Below are 19,903 nucleotides of genomic sequence, written 5' to 3'. Positions count from 1 at the left end.
AGCCCTAGGCTCTGTGGTTTAACTCACAGCGCCACCCGCGCCCCCTTCTAAACCAATACCCAACAGTAAAAGCAGCCGAGCTGAGCCACGGCACATTTTATACTGGGTTTTCACTTGTCCTACCCAGGGATGTAGTCAGTGCCAGGGCTGGAGTCCTAAGGAGAGCCTGCAGGATCAGGAGAACGATTGCCCTCTAAGGGCAGTATCCTGTTCTCACAGTGGCTAACCAAAATACTGCAGTGGGAAGGATGTAGTACGACTCTTGCAACACATTGGCAACTAATATACACACAATAATTACCAAAATAATTACACATTCTTTATCAATCTTCTGAGAAAAATACAAAACCTTGTGCAAAGCCACAGAAACTTGCAAACTGCCCAGTCTAAGATGAACTTACAATGTCTGATTTCAATAGATTTTTTAAATCCTTAACTCACGTCTTTTGTTTTATTTATCTTTTTAGGTAAGTTCATGAAGAAATAATAATAATAATAATAATAATAATAATAATAATAATAATAATAATAATAATAATAATTTATTATTTATACCCTGCCCATCTGACTGGGTCTCCCCAGCCACCCTGGGTGGCTTCCAACAAAGTATTAAAATACAGTGGTCTGTTAAACATTAAAAGCTTCCCTAAATAGGGCTGCCTTCAGATGTCTTCTAAAAGTCTGGTCGTTGTTCTTCTCTTTGACATCTGGTGGGAGGGCGTTTCACAGGGCAGGCACCACTACCGAGAAGGCCCTCTGCCTGGTTCCCTGTAACTTGGCTTCTCAAAGTGATACCAACAAAAGGTAAGTCCGGTGTTGTTCACAATACCAAGAGATGCTAGTGAAGTTGTAAAGGTGAAGGTAAAGGGACCCCTGACCATTAGGTCCAGTCGTGACTGACTCTGGGGTTGCGGCGCTCATCTCGCTTTATTGGCCGAGGGAGCCGGCGTACAGCTTCCGGGTCATGTGGCCAGCATGACTAAGCCGCTTCTGGCGAACCAGAGCAGCGCACGGAAACACCGTTTACCTTCCCGCCAGAGCGGTACCTATTTATCTTCTTGCACTTTGACGTGCTTTCGAACTGCTAGGTTGGCAGGAGTAGGGACTGAGCAACGGGAGCTCACCCCGTCATGGGGATTCGAACCGCTGACAAGTTGTAGATGGATGTTAATGAAGTTGTAGACGGGGTGCCGGCGTTTTGCACCTGTTTCGCCCTGGCAGTCCAAGTAATCAAGAGGCCGCTGTTCGCCCCCGATGGGGCCCTTTTACTGGGGCTTGCAGGTAGCACACTCCCAAGGTGGTTTTCCGGGCTTCTTCAGTGGTCTAATCTCAAAGCCTTGATACGTATATTGATATTCAATTTCATAGAGAATACAATTTCTTGGCTTAAGGGACTGATTTGCTTAGCAGCGGGAAGGATAGCAAGTAGGTTCTGAGTCCAAACTGCACAAACATCTTTGTCACAGACACACATTCACTGCTTTAGTCATCTTTATCACCTGAGCTTCACCTCTGCTGTTTGGACGTGTGAGAGAGAGAGAGAGAGAGAGAGAGAGAGAGAGAGAGAGAGAAACTCACTTGCTCCCGTCACCTCAACTAACCCCTAGTGCATTCCTGCTGGAGTTATGACTGTGGGTATGGATCAAAGTTAGGGTTGTTGGTTTTTTTGATACGGATCAAAGTTTGCTAAGGAGGGAGCCTGATCCTGGCTCCTTGACTGGGACTCTCTCCAGCTGGCAGCCACTCTGGAGAAGAAAATAGCACTGGTGCCAAGAGCAATTACAACTGGAGCAGAAACCAGCTCTGAAAGGGTTATGTGAGCAGCAGCTCTGCTGAGGAGACACCCAGATCCTGTTTCTCATTCCCAAAATGCGGATCTAATTTCAGGTGGTGGCATCATGACCCAAACTGCTTCTAAATGCATGGACTGCAATTGTAACAGAAGTGGCGAACAGGGTAAGGGGTTAGCTTTAATTCATTAGCATTGCTGAGCTGGATAGACCAAACTGTCCATTTAGCAGGGCTTCAAAAAATGCTGCTGGAAAGCTGGCGAGAAGGATGTGGGAAGTGGACAATGCAGAATTAGATAAATTAACTGGAAGGATTTGAAATCTGTGGGATCAGAGATTCTTAGAAGACTGGAGTAAATATTTGAACTATTTGAAAAGCAATTGTAATAATCAGATTACGCTAGTAGGACTGCAAGAAGTTCTGTAAGGAGGACTATTTGAAATATTGCAAGAAAGACTATGATGAGAATTATTAGTTAAGGATAATTTAAAGTAATAGAGAAATTAAGAAATGCAGAACAAGTGATAAAGAACGGAAAATCTTCAGATGTTGACGTAAGTCAAAAATATTGTATAAGATAAGAAGTTATGTTAAATGATTGTTGGAAATGATATGTTTAAAAAACCCCAATAAAAATGTATAATAAAAATGAGAGAAGGAGGTGGAAAGAGGAGCCAATTGCCGCTGCCCTTGTTCCCAACACTCAGACTTGGAGGGTATGCAAGACTTGCCACGCTTCCCTCCCAAGCAAAGCTGCAAATTTGAACACCAAAGTTACTACAGTGGTACCTCAGAAGTCAGATGGAATCCGTTCCGGAAGTCCATTCAACTCCCAAAATGTCTGGAAACCAAGGCGTGGCTTTTGATTGGCTGCAGGAAGCTCCTGCAGCCAATCAGAAGCCGTGGAGGATGTTCAGATTTCAAATAACGTTTGCAAACTGGAACATTCACTTCCGGGTTTGTGGCATTTGGGAGCCAAAACATTCGACTCACAAGGTGGTCAAGATCCAAGGTACGACTGTAGTCTTAGAAATGGGCCTTAAAAACACTCTCTTCTTAAGGTTTTTTAATGGTGCTTTAAGAGTTTGCATCATCTCAGTGCTAGGTCATAACAAATCTCCAGACCCTTAAACTACAGCTCCCAGAATTCTTTGGGGGAAGTCATGCCTGTTTAAACTACTATCATATTGTTTTAAATGCATGGTGGACCAAGTCTCTGCATTTACTAATGTTTTAACTGGTGTTGAAGTTTGGGGACGGGTAACATGCAATTCTCCAGGTAGAGTCCAGTGACTTCATCAAGCCCCAGCTTGCAAGACCAATGGCCAAGTAACTTTCAGATTTGTTGGCTGAGTTGCAGAACAAGCTTCTTCAGAAACAAGTCAGGTATGTGGCGATGGTTATCAAAGTTGCATTTGTTAACCTATTCTTCTGCTTCCTGCTTTAAAATTTTTAAAATTAGGGGAGGGGGAATTATACATTGTATCTTAAACTCTCTTTACACCCGCAAGCTGTTTTGATGTTTGCAACTACAGCCAGGATGATGGGACTATAAATATATATAAATAAAAGTACTGTGTGGTCTTTCTTAGGTGCTGATTTCGTGCCAAGTTTCCTCAAACTAGGAAACACCAAGGACTATAATGATAATTCTCATATAGCTCCAGTATTTATTTCAGGGGAATTTCCCGCTGTAATTTCATGAAGGGTAAAGTCTACATCCATTGCCTGGTGGTCAGGATACGCAAACTTCTTCCCTGCATCCCACAGGAACAAAATCAGGGTATGAGATGTCCACCCCATTTCAGCTACCATAAGATGATATGCTCCTCCAATTAGAGAATGAAGGGGCTCCTCTTTCACACTGAAATGTTGGGGGAATTTTTCCTCTGTAGCAACCACTGAGAGCATTTATGGCTCTCTAGACTCAAAGGGGACGCGGGTGGCGCTGTGGGTAAAAGCATCAGCGCCTAGGGCTTGCCGATCGAAAGGTCGGCGGTTCGAATCCCCGCGGCGGGGTGCGCTCCCGCTGCTCGGTCCCAGCGCCTGCCAACCTAGCAGTTCGAAAGCACCCCCGGGTGCAAGCAGATAAATAGGGACCGCTTACTGGCGGGAAGGTAAACGCCGTTTCCGTGTGCTGCGCTGGCTCGCCAGATGCAGCTTTGTCTGGCCACGTGACCCGGAAGTGTCTCCGGACAGCGCTGGCCCCCGGCCTCTTGAGTGAGATGGGCGCACAAGTTCCCAGAAGAGGGAACACTCCACAAGGAAAGGAGTCCGAAAAAGGACGAGAGGCTGCCAGCTCTGCTGGGAAGGGGTGACATAGCTGGGCTCCTGAGCCTCACAGAAAGAATGTAGTTGGTCAAGGGAGCCGTGGACTCAAGAAAGTCCAAAACCTCTGGGCTAAGGGAAACCCAGCCAGATTGGGGGGGGGGTATAAAAAGTAAGTTATTCTTATAATTATTGGCATTTTCTCAAGTCTTTAAAAGTTGTTACACACACTTGTCTTGGCTGCTCACCTCCATGCAACACGTAAGGTGAGAAACTCTGTCGCAACAGTAAAATTAAGATCTGCCTTGCTTTGACTGGTTCCTGCCACCGCTCATTTTTCTCTGACCGATCATGGATTTAGCCCCAACCCTAAGAAACCAGTAACTGAAAGGAGGTGGTTCATGGGAATTGAAGAGTATGCTTTCTGCATACAGCACACCCACTGCCAAGCACCTCCATCTCACCTGCCCCCAACCCCATACCACCCCTCTCCTAAAACCCCAGTCTGTCACTGAGTCCTTCCCAGCAATAGAATCAGCCAAACTGGAAGATTCCTAAAATGTTATTAATCCAGAGTTCAGAGTTCAGAATTCAAAGGTCCCAAATATAAAATAAACGTTCATAAATGTACACGGCAAACACATAAGTAAGTACAGGGGTTCAATCCTGTCAGCTTCTTTAGGAGACAACAAGAGTCTGCAAAGCAGGATACAAATAATAGAAAAAGTATTAAACTGTACATTTCAAAGAAAATATATATATATATATATATATATATATATATATATATATATATCACCCTAGTGTTGCATGGCATTAACGTTTTCTAACCACTAGGCCACACGGACTCTCCTAGAACCTTGGCACTGAGGCCGGGAATTCCAGGTTCCCAACTGCCGTTGCCTAGCAACGGAGCTTGGGACCGTTTGAGGTTCCTCAGTTCCTCAGCATCCTGAGGTGGGCAGAGGTGTGCCAACCTGTTGCGACAGAGTTTCTCACGTTGCACGGAGGTGAGGAGCCAGGACAAGTTTAAAGACTTGAGTATAGCGTCACGAAGAGTCGGAGACGACTAGACAGCAACAACAAATGGAGGTAAGTCTAGGTTGCCATGGCCAGGGGACCTAACCCTGGAACCTACTTGTATGAACTTTATTATGGTCACAGACCAGGATAAAAAAGAAAGAAAGAGCATATAAATAAAGTAGCAGTTAGGATTTATTTATTTTTAACCGATAACTGTTAGAGCAAATGAGGACAAAGAAACAGGCATAGGATAAAACTGTTTAATGGTCACTTTAAAATGTGAAGGTTCATTGTTGCTTCACAAGTTGTGTATGTCTTTAAGGGCCAGGGCAAGTAACGAAACCCACTCTTACAGCTGTGAAACATAGCAGGTTCTGCTGAGTTGTGTTAATCAAGCTGTGTCAGCAATTGGGTATAGTACCGTATTTTTCGCTCCATTGGACGCACTTTCCCCCCCTTAAAAAGTAAGGGGAAATGTCTGTGCGTCTTATGGAGCGAAGCCAGCAAGAGCCGCTGCTGCCGACAAGCTCTGCGCAGCTCTCCCTTTAAAGCAAGAGCTGTGTAGAGTGTGCCTGCGGCTCTGGCTGGCTTTACAGGGACTGCCGTCTGTCCCTCCTTCCGGCTCATTGTAAAGCCAGCAAGAGCCGCGGCTGCTGAGCTGAGCCGGGGAGGAGGGAGGGAAGGGGATTCCGTGGGTCCCTCCCTCCTCCGTGGCTCGCTTTGAAGCAGCAAAGTGGGAGGGAAGCCGCTTACACCCGTGTAAGCAGCTCCTCTCCCACTTTCCTGCTTCAAAGCAGCCACGGAGGAGGGAAGGAGGGGACCCATGGATCCTCTTCGCTGCTCGAGGCTGCAGCGGATTCCCTCCTCCCGGGCTTAATAATGTATATATGTCAAGGGCTTTGAGATGCATATAAAATCAGGCTCAGCATTATTAACTGGACTTAGATAAGCCATGGTTCCCCTTCCTTCCCTCCTCTGAGGCTCGCTTTAAAGCAGCAAAGTGGACAGGAGCCACCCGCTTTGCTGCTTTAAATAGTTTAGTACAACATTTTATTCAGAATATTTTTTTTCATGTTTTCCTCCTCTAAAAACTCTCTGTCTGAGGGCCCTGCTCTTGCCGCTTACCACCTACCTGGCCCAGGCCTGAAGCCTCACAGGGACTGCTGCGCTCTGCTGCCCAGGAGGACTCTGCTCTTGCCGCTTACCATCTACCTGGCCCGGGGCGGGGCCTGAAGCCTCATAAGGACTGCTGCGCTCTGCTGCCCAGGAGGACTCTCCTGTGTGAGTGAGGGCCCTGCTCTTGCCGCTTACCACCTACCTGGCCCAGGCCTGAAGCCTCACAGGGACTGCTGCGCTCTGCTGCCCAGGAGGACTCTGCTCTTGCCGCTTACCATCTACCTGGCCCGGGGCGGGGCCTGAAGCCTCATAAGGACTGCTGCGCTCTGCTGCCCAGGAGGACTCTCCTGTGTGAGTGTCTGAGGGCCCTGCTCTTGCCGCTTACCATCTACCTGGCCCGGGGCGGGGCCTGAAGCCTCATAAGGACTGCTGCCCTCTGCTGCCCAGGAGGACTCTCCTGTGTGAGTGCCTGGGGGCCCTGCTCCTTCCTGCCACTTACCACCTGGCCCAGGGCAGGGCCTGACGGGCCTCACTAGGACAGTTGCTGTTACTGCTGGAGGGGTGCAGAGTGCTTTTAAAATTTTTCTTTTGAATTTTTTGTATGTGGGGTGGGGTGGGATGGATGTTTATTGGGCCTGGGAATTTGTTAGATTTTATCTTTTTGTAATTTTTATTAAAAGACTGATAACAACACTACGCGACAGTTTCCCAATGTGTAAATTGTTCTCTAGTTTGATTGGGGGTCTTGACACCTGGGGCTCCAGCTATTCACACCCACCTAGTGTTGTTATCAGTCTTTTCATTACCTGGGAATGTGCATCTGTGAAACATGCCAGGAAAGGGGTGAGCCCTTTGATCCAGGTTCTGGGAACTTAATGAGCTCAGCTGTCACAAGTTAAAATTATTAGCCCATAAGCTGGTCATTGGTGAATTTGAATGTAATCAAGAATTGTGATTGGGTCTGGGTTCTGGTTCCACGTGAGATTTGTGAATAAAGATCCTAAGAATGGCTGAGAAAGCGCCCACTGCAACCTGCCATTCGCCCGGCTGTTAGCGGACCACCGTCCTGTGTCTCTTTGTAAGGGAGATTCCTGCTGACTACTGAAAGACGTTGAAACTATCCTATCTCTGTCTTTGTTCTTAGAAGTGAGTATCTTAGTTAGCTATATTAAACAATCTCTTTATTTTATCTGCCTGCAAGATACAAAAGATGTGCCTGATTTTTAAGCATGTTAACTTGTGGTTTTTTAAATAAATTTTTAAAATAGAATCTTTTGTCTTATGTGCCAATCTGAGGGAAAATCGAAGTCCAACGCCTGACTACTTGGTTACGCTATACCTGATGAATTTCTGCCTGCAAGTTTGTGGAAGCAGCTTGCAGAGTGGGGCAACCGGTAACAAAGGAGCATAGTCTTTTCCCTTGGACTGTGCCTCCGGGTGCCCTGAGACGGAGTGGTGGCAGCATTACCATTTCTGTGGCGTTTTGTTTTGTCAAAAAGTAAATGGCTGCTGGCCTCCGTTCCAGAAACCTGACCCACATGGAGGGTAAGGGCAGGTGAGGGAGGGGCGAGTGGCCGGAGCCCCTTTACTACAACCTTGTTTCTAAATTTATTGTTTTGCATTGTTTTAATTGTCTGTTTTAACCATATTTGCACAGCAGTTTATAATAATAATAATAATAATAATAATAATAATAATAATAATAATAATAATAATAATATATAATAATAATAATTTATACCCCGCCCATCTGGCTGGGCTTCCCTAGCCACTCTGGGCGGCTTCCAAAAGAATATTAAAATACTGGATTGTTTCAAGAAGTGGCAGAGAGATCTTTCTAGATTTGTCTGGTGTCAGCGTGCTTGTGTTGTTCACTTGTGTTCCTTTGGTGGTGAGAGAGGTTGGGGTTGGCCTAGGGTGTGATTGTTTGTTTGTGATTGGCTGTGGTGATCTTTGTTTTCGTGTGTGAGTGAGGTGGGTGGGTGTTTTGGATCAGGTTAGCCATATTGATTTGTATGCTGTTGGTTGATTATTGTCATTGCTCTGTTGGGCTGTGTATGTGATAAAGGGGAGCCATACCGGGGTGAAGGTGGCTTCTTCTGTTTGTCCCCGTGTCAGTTTGTTTATTAGTTAATTTTTCCAGTAGGGCTGTTTCCCATACTATTTGGTACCATTGGTCCATGCTTACTCCTGACAGGTCTCTCCAGTGTCTGGTCATGGTGTTTCTGGCTGCTGAAAGTAGGTGGGTTATGAGTTCTTTGTGGTGTAAATGGGCATTGTTGTCTTGGAAGATGTTTAGTAGGGCCAATTCTGGGGTCATGTCTTTGCTCAGGTGCACCACAGGTTGCCAACTTCTCTCATTGTCCCCTTGGAACAAAGCTTCTCCTAATCCTATTTGACTGGCATTGGTTTGCATTTCAAAAGGAGGTTGCTGGTCAGGGGCTAGAATCACCCACAAACTTACAAGGGCTTGTGTTAACAACTCAGCGGCTTGCTTGAATTGGTGTAAGAGCCATTCCAGTACACACTGGATTTCTGCTCCCAGGGATTTGATGTTTCCCAAGCCCAATCTAAATCCGAAATCACTCACTTGCGTGGAGAGTTCCCGCCCCCCACCAGGATAAATAAAGACACGAGACACCATAGTTTAAGGTTAAATGGGCGAATTAGGCCACAACTTTATTGAATTCAGGAATGAGAGGCATTGGCTTAGGCATTGGTCCTAACGACTATCCGGCTCCAGCCCATTTGCTGGAGACACGGGGAAGGGTTAACACTAAATCGGGGGAGTCTCCCGCCGAGGCACGTCGACTAGGAGCTCCCCCGGGTCACCGCTCTGGGGCGTGCCTTTGGCCCTCACCTCCATAGGCTTCGGACAGGGCCACGCCCCCCGGAGTCCTTTAACGGACCACCCTTCGCTCACTGGGGGGAGGTGATGGCGTTCCTCCCCACACACACATCCTCTTAACCCCTTCTTACCAATGCCTACCGCCACACGAGCAATCGCTCGCCGCCAATACTCTCATGCCTGAAACCAATCCCTTACCCCCTTTGCTATATCAGTAAGCCACATGTCATTTCCCGCATCTGAAAGATGCACGCCATCAAGCCGGTAGAGGGCCTCGCAGTTGCCCGGGTGGTCAATGACCCACCCACCCAGGGCTGCCACTCTACGCACCACCGCCCAATCCAAGGCTTTCCTAGCCCTATTTGTGGCTATCGGGCACCTGCTCTCTCCCCAAACCTGGCTTTCCATCACCAAGGCCCCAAGAATGGTGATGTTTGGATAAGAAGCCTTAAGTTCCTCAAAGTCACTAAAGATATGCCACATCAAGTCGACTGCCTTTCTGTAAGCTGAATCCTTTTCGCCTAATTGGATAACCAAAGCATCTGGGGGGGGCCCCACCGCTGCCGCTCTGGCCCTAATTGCAGGCAACATTCCGGCCCAGTGCATTCCTCTCCGAGAGATCCATGATATATTGATGTAGTTAAGGTGCGGCCCGAGACCGGAATTGATGGCGCAGACCCTGGCCCAATGCACAATGCTGTGCCCGGTTATCCAGATGCGCGCCCTCATAGCTCCTGCACCATAGGGTCCCTGTTAACGGCATGGTTTCTAACCCGGTGGACAGTGCAGGGACAGTGCAGGGCCTATAATCCAAATGTGCGCCACAACGTCACCTGAAAGCAAAAGAAGGTAACGAAGCCAGGTCAAGTATACTGTGAACAATCACAAGGTCTTACGAATATATCCCTTAAATGCATCAGACTTCCACTGCCCCCAGGTCCTTCATCCTTTCAGCTGAGAGTCGCAAATGCAGTGCTGTGGTGGCGGCCCCAATCCTAAAGGAGTTAGCCACGAATTCAGCTGAGGATAAACCGCAGGCAGCAATCACCCTTTGCATAATGCACGTGGACTGATGCCATGCAAGGCGGGAGCCATCCAAATGTATAAGAAATGGACCTGAGACGGTTGGTCTCACGTACATGAAATGTTTAGTGTCCTTTACTGCTGATCGGTTTTGGAACATTGGACATGCAGGACTAAATTGGATCTGAACAAGGTCAGGTCTCTCAAACTAACCCCAGGCAGCGGATTCTGGTTGGCCCTTACAAACCACTTCGCCAATGCGCATAGCGCCAAATGCAATGGAGTATGCAGCTGAAAATAACCGGGCCTTGTCCTCGGACCAACAGATACTCCATATTTTATTTTATTATTATAATTTTAATTTTATTTAATTATTTATTTATTTTGGAATTGGCATAGAATGTCATAAGGGCCTTCTACCATCACTTTTAGGAGGCTGCAGCCTGCGCCAGCCCTACAACAACAACAAGAATAATAGGAATAATAATAATTTATTATTTGTACCCCGCCCATCTGGCTGTGTTTCCCCAGCCACTCTGGGCGGCTTCCAACAAAACACGACCCAGCACCCTCCAATGTACCAAGTATTGCGGAGCTTCAGCCTTGGTAGGAGGTGTGTCAAGCCTAGGATTTACTAATTTGCCTTGAGGTGTGTCAAGCCTAGCATTTATTCATTATTTATTTATTTATTTATTTATTTATAAATTTGCCTTGAAACTCCATAAGATCTAAGCGTGGACGGGGCTCCTGAAGCTAATACTCCCTTCAGGACATCACGTTCCCAAGGCTCCAAAGGTGCACCCGGAATGGCTGTGGCAATTTGCTGCGCCTGAGCATCTGTGATGTCATTGTTAACCCTAGGGGTAAATTTGGTAGAGAAATAGATGTTTAATTCTAAGCACAAAAGGACAAAGGTCCGGGACAGATCTGCCACTCGAGGAGAGTGCGATAATCGCTTTGACAGGACACTGACAACCATTTGATTGTCGGTCCAGAAGCATACCTGGTGATTCCTGAACTCGTCAGCACGCAAATGCCATTGTACTTTTCCAGGAACTTCAACCCAACCTTCAGGTCTGACTTGACCACTTTAGAGAGGCGCACTCAGTGTTGCGGAGCATGCAGTCCCGCTGACAGCTTAGTCAATCACCCACAGAAGGGGGCGGCCAGGGGACACTACCCAGCATGCGAAGTTGAGGTGACCGAAGTGTGAATTGACTCTGGTCAAGGGTGATCTTCTTGAGGGGAAGAAGTTGCAGAATTAATGCTAGCCTCTCCCTTGGTAGGCGGGATGTCTGTGCAATTGTGTCTAATTCAATACCCAAAATAGTTTATGGTCAAAACTGGACCCTCTGTTTTGTCCGCCACCAAAGGTACCCCAAGCTCCTCGGCCAGGGAAGTGAAAGCCTCTAAAGGAGAAGTGCAATCAGGGCTATTACTAAGGATGGGGGGGGGGAGTTATCGAGGTCATGGGTCACCCCTTCAGAACCAGTTCTAAAGCGAAGCCCCAGACCAAAATTGCACTAAATGACTCAAAGGCTGCTGAGCACCCTATCGGCATAGATTTGTCCATGGAATAAGCCCCCTCAAATCTAAAACCTGGCCATAGAAATTCCTCAGTGTGAATTGGCAGGAGACGGAAAGTCAACTCAATGTTGCACTTAGCCAAGAGCGCGCCCCTGCTGCACCTGCGCATACGCTTTATAGCCTGATCAAAGGAGGCATACTTCACAGAACAAGGCTTCTGTGGTATTGCATCATTGACTGAGCCACCTCTAGGGTAGGGGTAGGGTAGGTTGTGGATGATAGGATACTCTCCTGGAGTCTATGGGGGGACAATGCCTAAAGGTGAAATGAGTAAACCCACTATAGGTGGCTCCCTAAAGGGGCCGGCCACCCTCCCGGCCAGAAATTTCTTTAACTTCTTTTTTGCAATAGCTGGCATTTCCCAAACTGATTCTTTGGTTTTGGGGGGGGGGGTTCGTGGGGCTAGCCGGCGAAAAGAGGGCGAGCCCCCTCTGCACCGGCCCTAAATAGGGCAGACACGGCCGGGATTCCTCTGCTCTCGCGGGGGCTGAAACCAGCCCCCGCTCATGTGGGGGGTGGGCGTGAAGCCCGCAACCCCACCTCTTGGGGCAGGCCCAGAAGTGGCTTTCTCCTTGAGCAAACTGACATACATTTTAACGGTCAGCTGACAGGACACGCTTGCATCTTTCACAGTCTGCGTCGCTAGGGGGGTCGCTGCAAGCTGCTGGAAAGGAACTGTAGATTTCAAAACCCCTTCCCCCAAAGTCAGGTTTGCACAAACTTGGGGTTCAGGGACTGGAACAAAGGGATCCCCCATAAAATCCTGGGAGGGAACTGAATCAATAGTTGCAGATTGGGGAATTAAATTTCCACCACTAGGATTACTCTTCCGAAAATCGGACTGGTTCAGCTGGGACAAAACTAAGTCTTTTGGCAGTCACAATATCAGAGTCTATGCTTCGAAAGGAAGGCACAACAATTCGATGAAGGTGAACGCTGGGAGGTGTGCTAGATGCTGAGGTGGGCCAGTTAACCCCAGGGGTGGCAGTACATATTAAGCCAACCCTCTTCCCAACCGATTTCTCAGGAACAGCAGTCACAGCAGTTCCAGTGGTTTTGGGAGTTATAGCATCAGGCGCCCAACCTTCACCCCTCCCATCCGGGATAAGGCTTCCCTCAGCCCTCAAACCTTGAGGTGTTGTTCCCCAGTTTCCCATCCCCTGTACCTGGGTGGGTAAGACCTTGATGGAAAAAAGTTCACCGCAAGTTGTTGTTGGTAAACCTTAAATCCCCAATCGTTCCCCACCAGGACAGGACTTTTGCACACTTCAGGATCATGTACTATAGTTAGGTGGTTTCCATAGTACCCCTTATACGATACTGGAACAATGGCAGTAGGTTGAAAAATCTCATTCACACCATAGGGGCTAATCTTTAAGGGGTTAGCCTGCATCTGTATGGGCAAAACCAAATCTCTGGGCACACTGGTAATGTCAGACCCAGTGTCTCGGAAAGAGTTCACAGCAATTCCGTTGATCTCAATGGGGGCTGTAAACTTTGAATTAGCCCACTTCACATCAGGCATACTTGGAGCAGCACCAGGACTCACAGGTCCCACAATAACTGCACTTGAAGTGGCTACAGCTGGTTTGGAAGCTATAGCGTCAGGAGCTGCCCCACCCTTCCCCTCCAGGACCGGGCTTTCCCTAGTTCCTGATTTTTGCTGTTCCGCTTCCCAATCTTCCTCCGGTTGCTAGATCATGCGCACCGCAGGAATCGAAGTCAAAACTGGAGGCTTCATTTAATTGGGGGCAAACTGCTTTTATATGCCCCGGTTTCTGTGGCACCCTTTGGTGCCTTGAATGATGGTCAAGGGTGCCGTGAGTAACACTGGCCTCTGTCCCTCTTTCTCCCCCCCCCCCATCCCTTCTGGCATCTCTGCCTCCCAAAGGCTTGTGCAGCTGTTTGTTGCAGCACCCCTGGCTACAAGCTCCCCAGGCAAACGGTGCCTCTGGAGCTGGCCAGGGGGTGCTTCCCAGGCCCCTGTGGGGCAGCGTGAGGAGGCAGCTCTCTTTAGGGAAGGGGCGACACCTGCGGCTGTCCAGAGGACTCCGAAGGAGAGGGGAGAGGAGAAGAGGGAACCCTCCACAAGGAAAGGAGTCAGAAAAAGGACGAGAGGCTGCCAGCTCTGCTGGCAAGGGGTGACGTAGCTGGGCTCCTGAGCCTCACAGAAAGAATGTAGTTGGTCAAGGGAGCCGTGGACTCAAAAAAGTCCAAAACCTCTGGGCTAAGGGAAACCCAGCCAGATTGGGGGGGGGGTATAAAAAGTAAGTTATTATTATAATTATTGGCATTTTCTCAAGTCTTTAAAAGTTGTTACACACACTTGTCTTGGCTCCTCACCTCCATGCAACACATAAGGTGAGAAACTCTGTCGCAACAGTAAAATTAAGATCTGCCTTGCTTTGACTGGTTCCTGCCGCCGCTCATTTTTCTCTGACCGATCATGGATTTAGCCCCAAGCCCAAGAAACCAGTAACTGAAAGGAGGTGGTTCATGGGAATTGAAGAGTATGCTTTCTGCATACGACACACCCACTGCCAAGCACCTCCATCTCACCTGCCCCCAACCCCATACCACCCTCTCTCCTAAAACCCCAGTCTGTCACTGAGTCCTTCCCAGCAATAGAATCAGCCGTTCTGGAAGATTCCTAAAATGTTATTAATCCAGAGTTCAGAGTTCAGAATTCAAAGGTCCCAAATATAAAATAAACGTTCATAAATGTACACGGCAAACACATAAGTAAGTACAGGGGTTCAATCCTGTCAGCTTCTTTAGGAGACAACAAGAGTCTGCAAAGCAGGATACAAATAACAGAAAAAGTATTAAACTGTACATTTCAAAGAATATATATATCTATCACCCTAGTGTTGCATGGCATTAACATTTTCTAACCACTAGGCCACACGGACTCTCCTAGAACCTTGGCACTGAGGCCGGGAATTCCATGTTCCCAACTGCCGTTGCCTAGCAACGGAGCTTGGGACCGTTTGAGGTTCCTCAGTTCCTCAGCATCCTGAGGTGGGCAGAGGTGTGCCAACCTGTTGCGACAGAGTTTCTCACGTTGCACGGAGGTGAGGAGCCAGGACAAGTTTAAAGACTTGAGTATAGCGTCACGAAGAGTCGGACACGACTAGACAGCAACAACAAATGGAGGTAAGTCTAGGTTGCCATGGCCAGGGGACCTAACCCTGGAACCTACTTGTATGAACTTTATTATGGTCACAGACCAGGATAAAAAAAAAAGAAAGAGCATATAAATAAAGTAGCAGTTAGGATTTATTTATTTTTAACCGATAACTGTTAGAGCAAATGAGGACAAAGAAACAGGCATAGGATAAAACTGTTTAATGGTCACTTTAAAATGTGAAGGTTCATTGTTGCTTCACAAGTTGTGTATGTCTTTAAGGGCCAGGGCAAGTAACGAAACCCACTCTTACAGCTGTGAAACATAGCAGGCTCTGCTGAGTTGTGTTAATCAAGCTGTGTCAGCAATTGGGTATAGTACCGTATTTTTCGCTCCATTGGACGCACTTTCCCCCCCCTTAAAAAGTAAGGGGAAATGTCTGTGCGTCTTATGGAGCGAAGCCAGCAAGAGCCGCTGCTGCCGACAAGCTCTGCGCAGCTCTCCCTTTAAAGCAAGAGCTGTGTAGAGTGTGTCTGCGGCTCTGGCTGGCTTTACAGGGAGGCGGGTCTGTCCCTCCTTCCGGCTCATTGTAAAGCCAGCAAGAGCCGCGGCTGCTGAGCTGAGGCGGGGAGGAGGGAGGGAAGGGGATTCCGTGGGTCCCTCCCTCCTCCGTGGCTCCCTTTGAAGCAGCAAAGTGGGAGGGAAGCCGCTTACACCCGTGTAAGCAGCTCCTCTCCCACTTTCCTGCTTCAAAGCAGCCACGGAGGAGGGAAGGAGGGGACCCATGGATCCTCTTCGCTGCTCGAGGCTGCAGCGGATTCCCTCCTCCCGGGCTTAATAATGTATATATGTCAAGGGCTTTGAGATGCATATAAAATCAGGCTCAGCATTATTAACTGGACTTAGATAAGCCATGGTTCCCCTTCCTTCCCTCCTCTGAGGCTCGCTTTAAAGCAGCAAAGTGGACAGGAGCCACCCGCTTTGCTGCTTTAAATAGTTTAGTACAACATTTTATTCAGAATATTTTTTTTCATGTTTTCCTCCTCTAAAAACTCTCTGTCTGAGGGCCCTGCTCTTGCCGCTTACCACCTACCTGGCCCAGGCCTGAAGCCTCACAGGGACTGCTGCGCTCTGCTGCCCAGGAGGACTCTGCTCTTGCCGCTTACCACCTACCTGGCCCAGGCCTGAAGCATCACAGGGACTGCTGCGCTCTGCTGCCCAGGAGGACTCTGCTCTTGCCGCTTACCACCTACCTGGCCCAGGCCTGAAGCCTCACAGGGACTGCTGCGCTCTGCTGCCCAGGAGGACTCTGCTCTTGCCGCTTACCATCTACCTGGCCCGGAGCGGGGCCTGAAGCCTCATAAGGACTGCTGCGCTCTGCTGCCCAGGAGGACTCTCCTGTGTGAGTGAGGGCCCTGCTCTTGCCGCTTACCACCTACCTGGCCCAGGCCTGAAGCCTCACAGGGACTGCTGCGCTCTGCTGCCCAGGAGGACTCTGCTCTTGCCGCTTACCATCTACCTGGCCCGGGGCGGGGCCTGAAGCCTCATAAGGACTGCTGCGCTCTGCTGCCCAGGAGGACTCTCCTGTGTGAGTGAGGGCCCTGCTCTTGCCGCTTACCACCTACCTGGCCCAGGCCTGAAGCCTCACAGGGACTGCTGCGCTCTGCTGCCCAGGAGGACTCTGCTCTTGCCGCTTACCATCTACCTGGCCCGGGGCGGGGCCTGAAGCCTCATAAGGACTGCTGCGCTCTGCTGCCCAGGAGGACTCTCCTGTGTGAGTGTCTGAGGGCCCTGCTCTTGCCGCTTACCACCTACCTGGCCCAGGCCTGAAGCCTCACAGGGACTGCTGCACTCTGCTGCCCAGGAGGACTCTGCTCTTGCCGCTTACCATCTACCTGGCCCGGGGCGGGGCCTGAAGCCTCATAAGGACTGCTGCGCTCTGCTGCCCAGGAGGACTCTCCTGTGTGAGTGTCTGAGGGCCCTGCTCTTGCCGCTTACCACCTACCTGGCCCAGGCCTGAAGCATCACAGGGACTGCTGCGCTCTGCTGCCCAGGAGGACTCTCCTGTGTGAGTGAGGGCCCTGCTCTTGCCGCTTACCACCTACCTGGCCCAGGCCTGAAGCCTCACAGGGACTGCTGCGCTCTGCTGCCCAGGAGGACTCTCCTGTGTGAGTGTCTGAGGGCCCTGCTCTTGCCGCTTACCATCTACCTGGTCCGGGGCGGGGCCTGAAGCCTCATAAGGACTGCTGCGCTCTGCTGCCCAGGAAGACTCTCCTGTGTGAGTGAGGGCCCTGCTCTTGCCGCTTACCACCTACCTGGCCCAGGCCTGAAGCCTCACAGGGACTGCTGCACTCTGCTGCCCAGGAGGACTCTGCTCTTGCCGCTTACCATCTACCTGGTCCGGGGCGGGGCCTGAAGCCTCATAAGGACTGCTGCGCTCTGCTGCCCAGGAGGACTCTCCTGTGTGAGTGAGGGCCCTGCTCTTGCCGCTTACCACCTACCTGGCCCGGGCCTGAAGCCTCACAGGGACTGCTGCGCTCTGCTGCCCAGGAGGACTCTCCTGTGTGAGTGTCTGAGGGCCCTGCTCTTGCCGCTTACCATCTACCTGGCCCGGGGCGGGGCCTGAAGCCTCATAAGGACTGCTGCGCTCTGCTGCCCAGGAGGACTCTCCTGTGTGAGTGTCTGAGGGCCCTGCTCTTGCCGCTTACCATCTACCTGGCCCGGGGCGGGGCCTGAAGCCTCATAAGGACTGCTGCCCTCTGCTGCCCAGGAGGACTCTCCTGTGTGAGTGTCTGGGGGCCCTGCTCCTTCCTGCCACTTACCACCTGGCCCAGGGCAGGGCCTGACGGGCCTCACTAGGACAGTTGCTGTTACTGCTGGAGGGGTGCAGAGTGCTTTTAAAATGTTTTAAAATTTTTCTTTTGAATTTTTCGTATGTGGGGTGGGGTGGGATGGATGTTTATTGGGCCTGGGAATTTGTTAGATTTTATCTTTTTGTAATTTTTATTAAAAGACTGATAAGAACACTACGGGACAGTCTCCCAATGTGTAAATTGTTCTCTAGTTTGATTGGGGGTCTTGACACCTGGGGCTCCATATATTCACACCCACCTAGTGTTGTTATCAGTCTTTTCATTACCTGGGAATGTGCATCTGTGAAACATGCCAGGAAAGGGGTGAGCCCTTTGATCCAGGTTCTGGGAACTGAATGAGCTCAGCTGTCACAAGTTAAAATTATTAGCCCATAAGCTGGTCATTGGTGAATTTGAATGTAATCAAGAATTGTGATTGGGTCTGGGTTCTGGTTCCACGTGAGATTTGTGAATAAAGATCCTAAGAATGGCTGAGAAAGCGCGCTCTGCAACCTGCCATTCGCCCGGCTGTTAGCGGACCACCGTCCTGTGTCTCTTTGTAAGGGAGATTCCTGCTGACTACTGAAAGACGTTGAAACTATCCTATCTCTGTCTTTGTTCTTAGAAGTGAGTATCTTAGTTAGCTATATTAAACAATGTCTTTATTTTATCTGCCTGCAAGATACAAAAGATGTGCCTGCTTTTTAAGCATGTTAACTTTGTGTTTTTTTTAATAAATTTTTAAAATAGAATCTTTTGTCTTATGTGCCAATCTGAGGGAAAATCGAAGTCCAACGCCTGACTACTTGGTTACGCTATACCTGATGAATTTCTGCCTGCAAGTTTGTGGAAGCAGCTTGCAGAGTGGGGCAACTGGTAACAAAGGAGCATAGTCTTTTCCCTTGGACTGTGCCTCCGGGTGCCCTGAGACGGAGTGGTGGCAGCATTACCATTTCTGTGGCGTTTTGTTTTGTCAAAAAGTAAATGGCTGCTGGCCTCCGTTCCAGAAACCTGACCCACATGGAGGGTAAGGGCAGGTGAGGGAGGGGCGAGGGGCCGGACCCCCTTTACTACAACCTTGTTTCTAAATTTATTGTTTTGCATTGTTTTAATTGTCTGTTTTAACCATATTTGCACAGCAGTTTATAATAATAATAATAATGATAATATATAATAATAATAATTTATACCCCGCCCATCTGGCTGGGCTTCCCTAGCCACTCTGGGCGGCTTCCAAAAGAATATTAAAATACTGGATTGTTTCAAGAAGTGGCAGAGAGATATTTCTAGATTTGTCTGGTGTCAGCGTGCTTGTGTTGTTCACTTGTGTTCCTTTGGTGGTGAGAGAGGTTGGGGTTGGCCTAGGGTGTGATTGTTTGTTTGTGATTGGCTGTGGTGATCTTTGTTTTCGTGTGTGAGTGAGGTGGGTGGGTGTTTTGGATCAGGTTAGCCATATTGATTTGTATGCTGTTGGTGGATTATTGTCATTGTCCTGTTGGGCTGTGTATGTGATAAAGGGGAGCCATACCGGGGTGAAGGTGTCTTCTTCTGTTTGTCCCCGTGTCAGTTTGTTTATTAGTTAATTTTTCCAGTAGGGCTGTTTCCCATACTATTTGGTACCATTGGTCCATGCTTACTCCTGACAGGTCTCTCCAGTGTCTGGTCATGGTGTTTCTGGCTGCTGAAAGTAGGTGGGTTATGAGTTCTTTGTGGTGTAAATGGGCATTGTTGTCTTGGAAGATGTTTAGTAGGGCCAATTCTGGGGTCATGTCTTTGCTCAGGTGCACCACAGGTTGCCAACTTCTCTCATTGTCCCCTTGGAACAAAGCTTCTCCTAATCCTATTTTACTGGCATTGGTTTGCATTTCAAAAGGAGGTTGCTGGTCAGGGGCTAGAATCACCCACAAACTTACAAGGGCTTGTGTTAACAACTCAGCAGCTTGCTTGAATTGGTGTAAGAGCCATTCCAGTACACACTGGATTTCTGCTCCCAGGGATTTGATGTTTCCCAAGCCCAATCTAAATCCGAAATCACTCACTTCTCCTTGAGCAAACCGACATTTATACATTTTAAGGGTCAGGTTTGCATCTTGCAATTGGGCCAAAGCTCTCTGCACATGCTTAAGGTGTTCTGGCCATGACTTAGAAAAAATTAACTCAACTTCTTCCAATCCCTCCCATCTCCCTCTGAGCATGGACAAAGGATTTTCTAGGAGCTTGCCAAAAGCTGGCTGGTCTGACACAAACTCTGGGCTCCTTGAGTAAATC

The 19,903-nt window shown here is 48.8% G+C and overlaps 1 long non-coding RNA gene across 1 annotated transcript; it reads left to right on the top strand.

Annotated features, from left to right (window-relative positions):
* The first annotated feature begins 1,148 nt into the window (after window positions 1-1,148).
* Window positions 1,149-3,853, top strand: LOC114589952 (uncharacterized). The gene is made up of 3 exons (XR_013393505.1): window positions 1,149-1,956; window positions 3,071-3,177; window positions 3,471-3,853. It is a non-coding gene; the product is annotated as an uncharacterized LOC114589952 (long non-coding RNA).
* Window positions 3,854-19,903: the final 16,050 nt, after the last annotated feature.

This window comes from Podarcis muralis, chromosome 7 (genome assembly GCF_964188315.1).
Source record: "Podarcis muralis chromosome 7, rPodMur119.hap1.1, whole genome shotgun sequence".
NCBI lineage: Eukaryota > Metazoa > Chordata > Lepidosauria > Squamata > Lacertidae > Podarcis > Podarcis muralis.
This window is presented reverse-complemented; position numbering and strand designations above follow the sequence as displayed.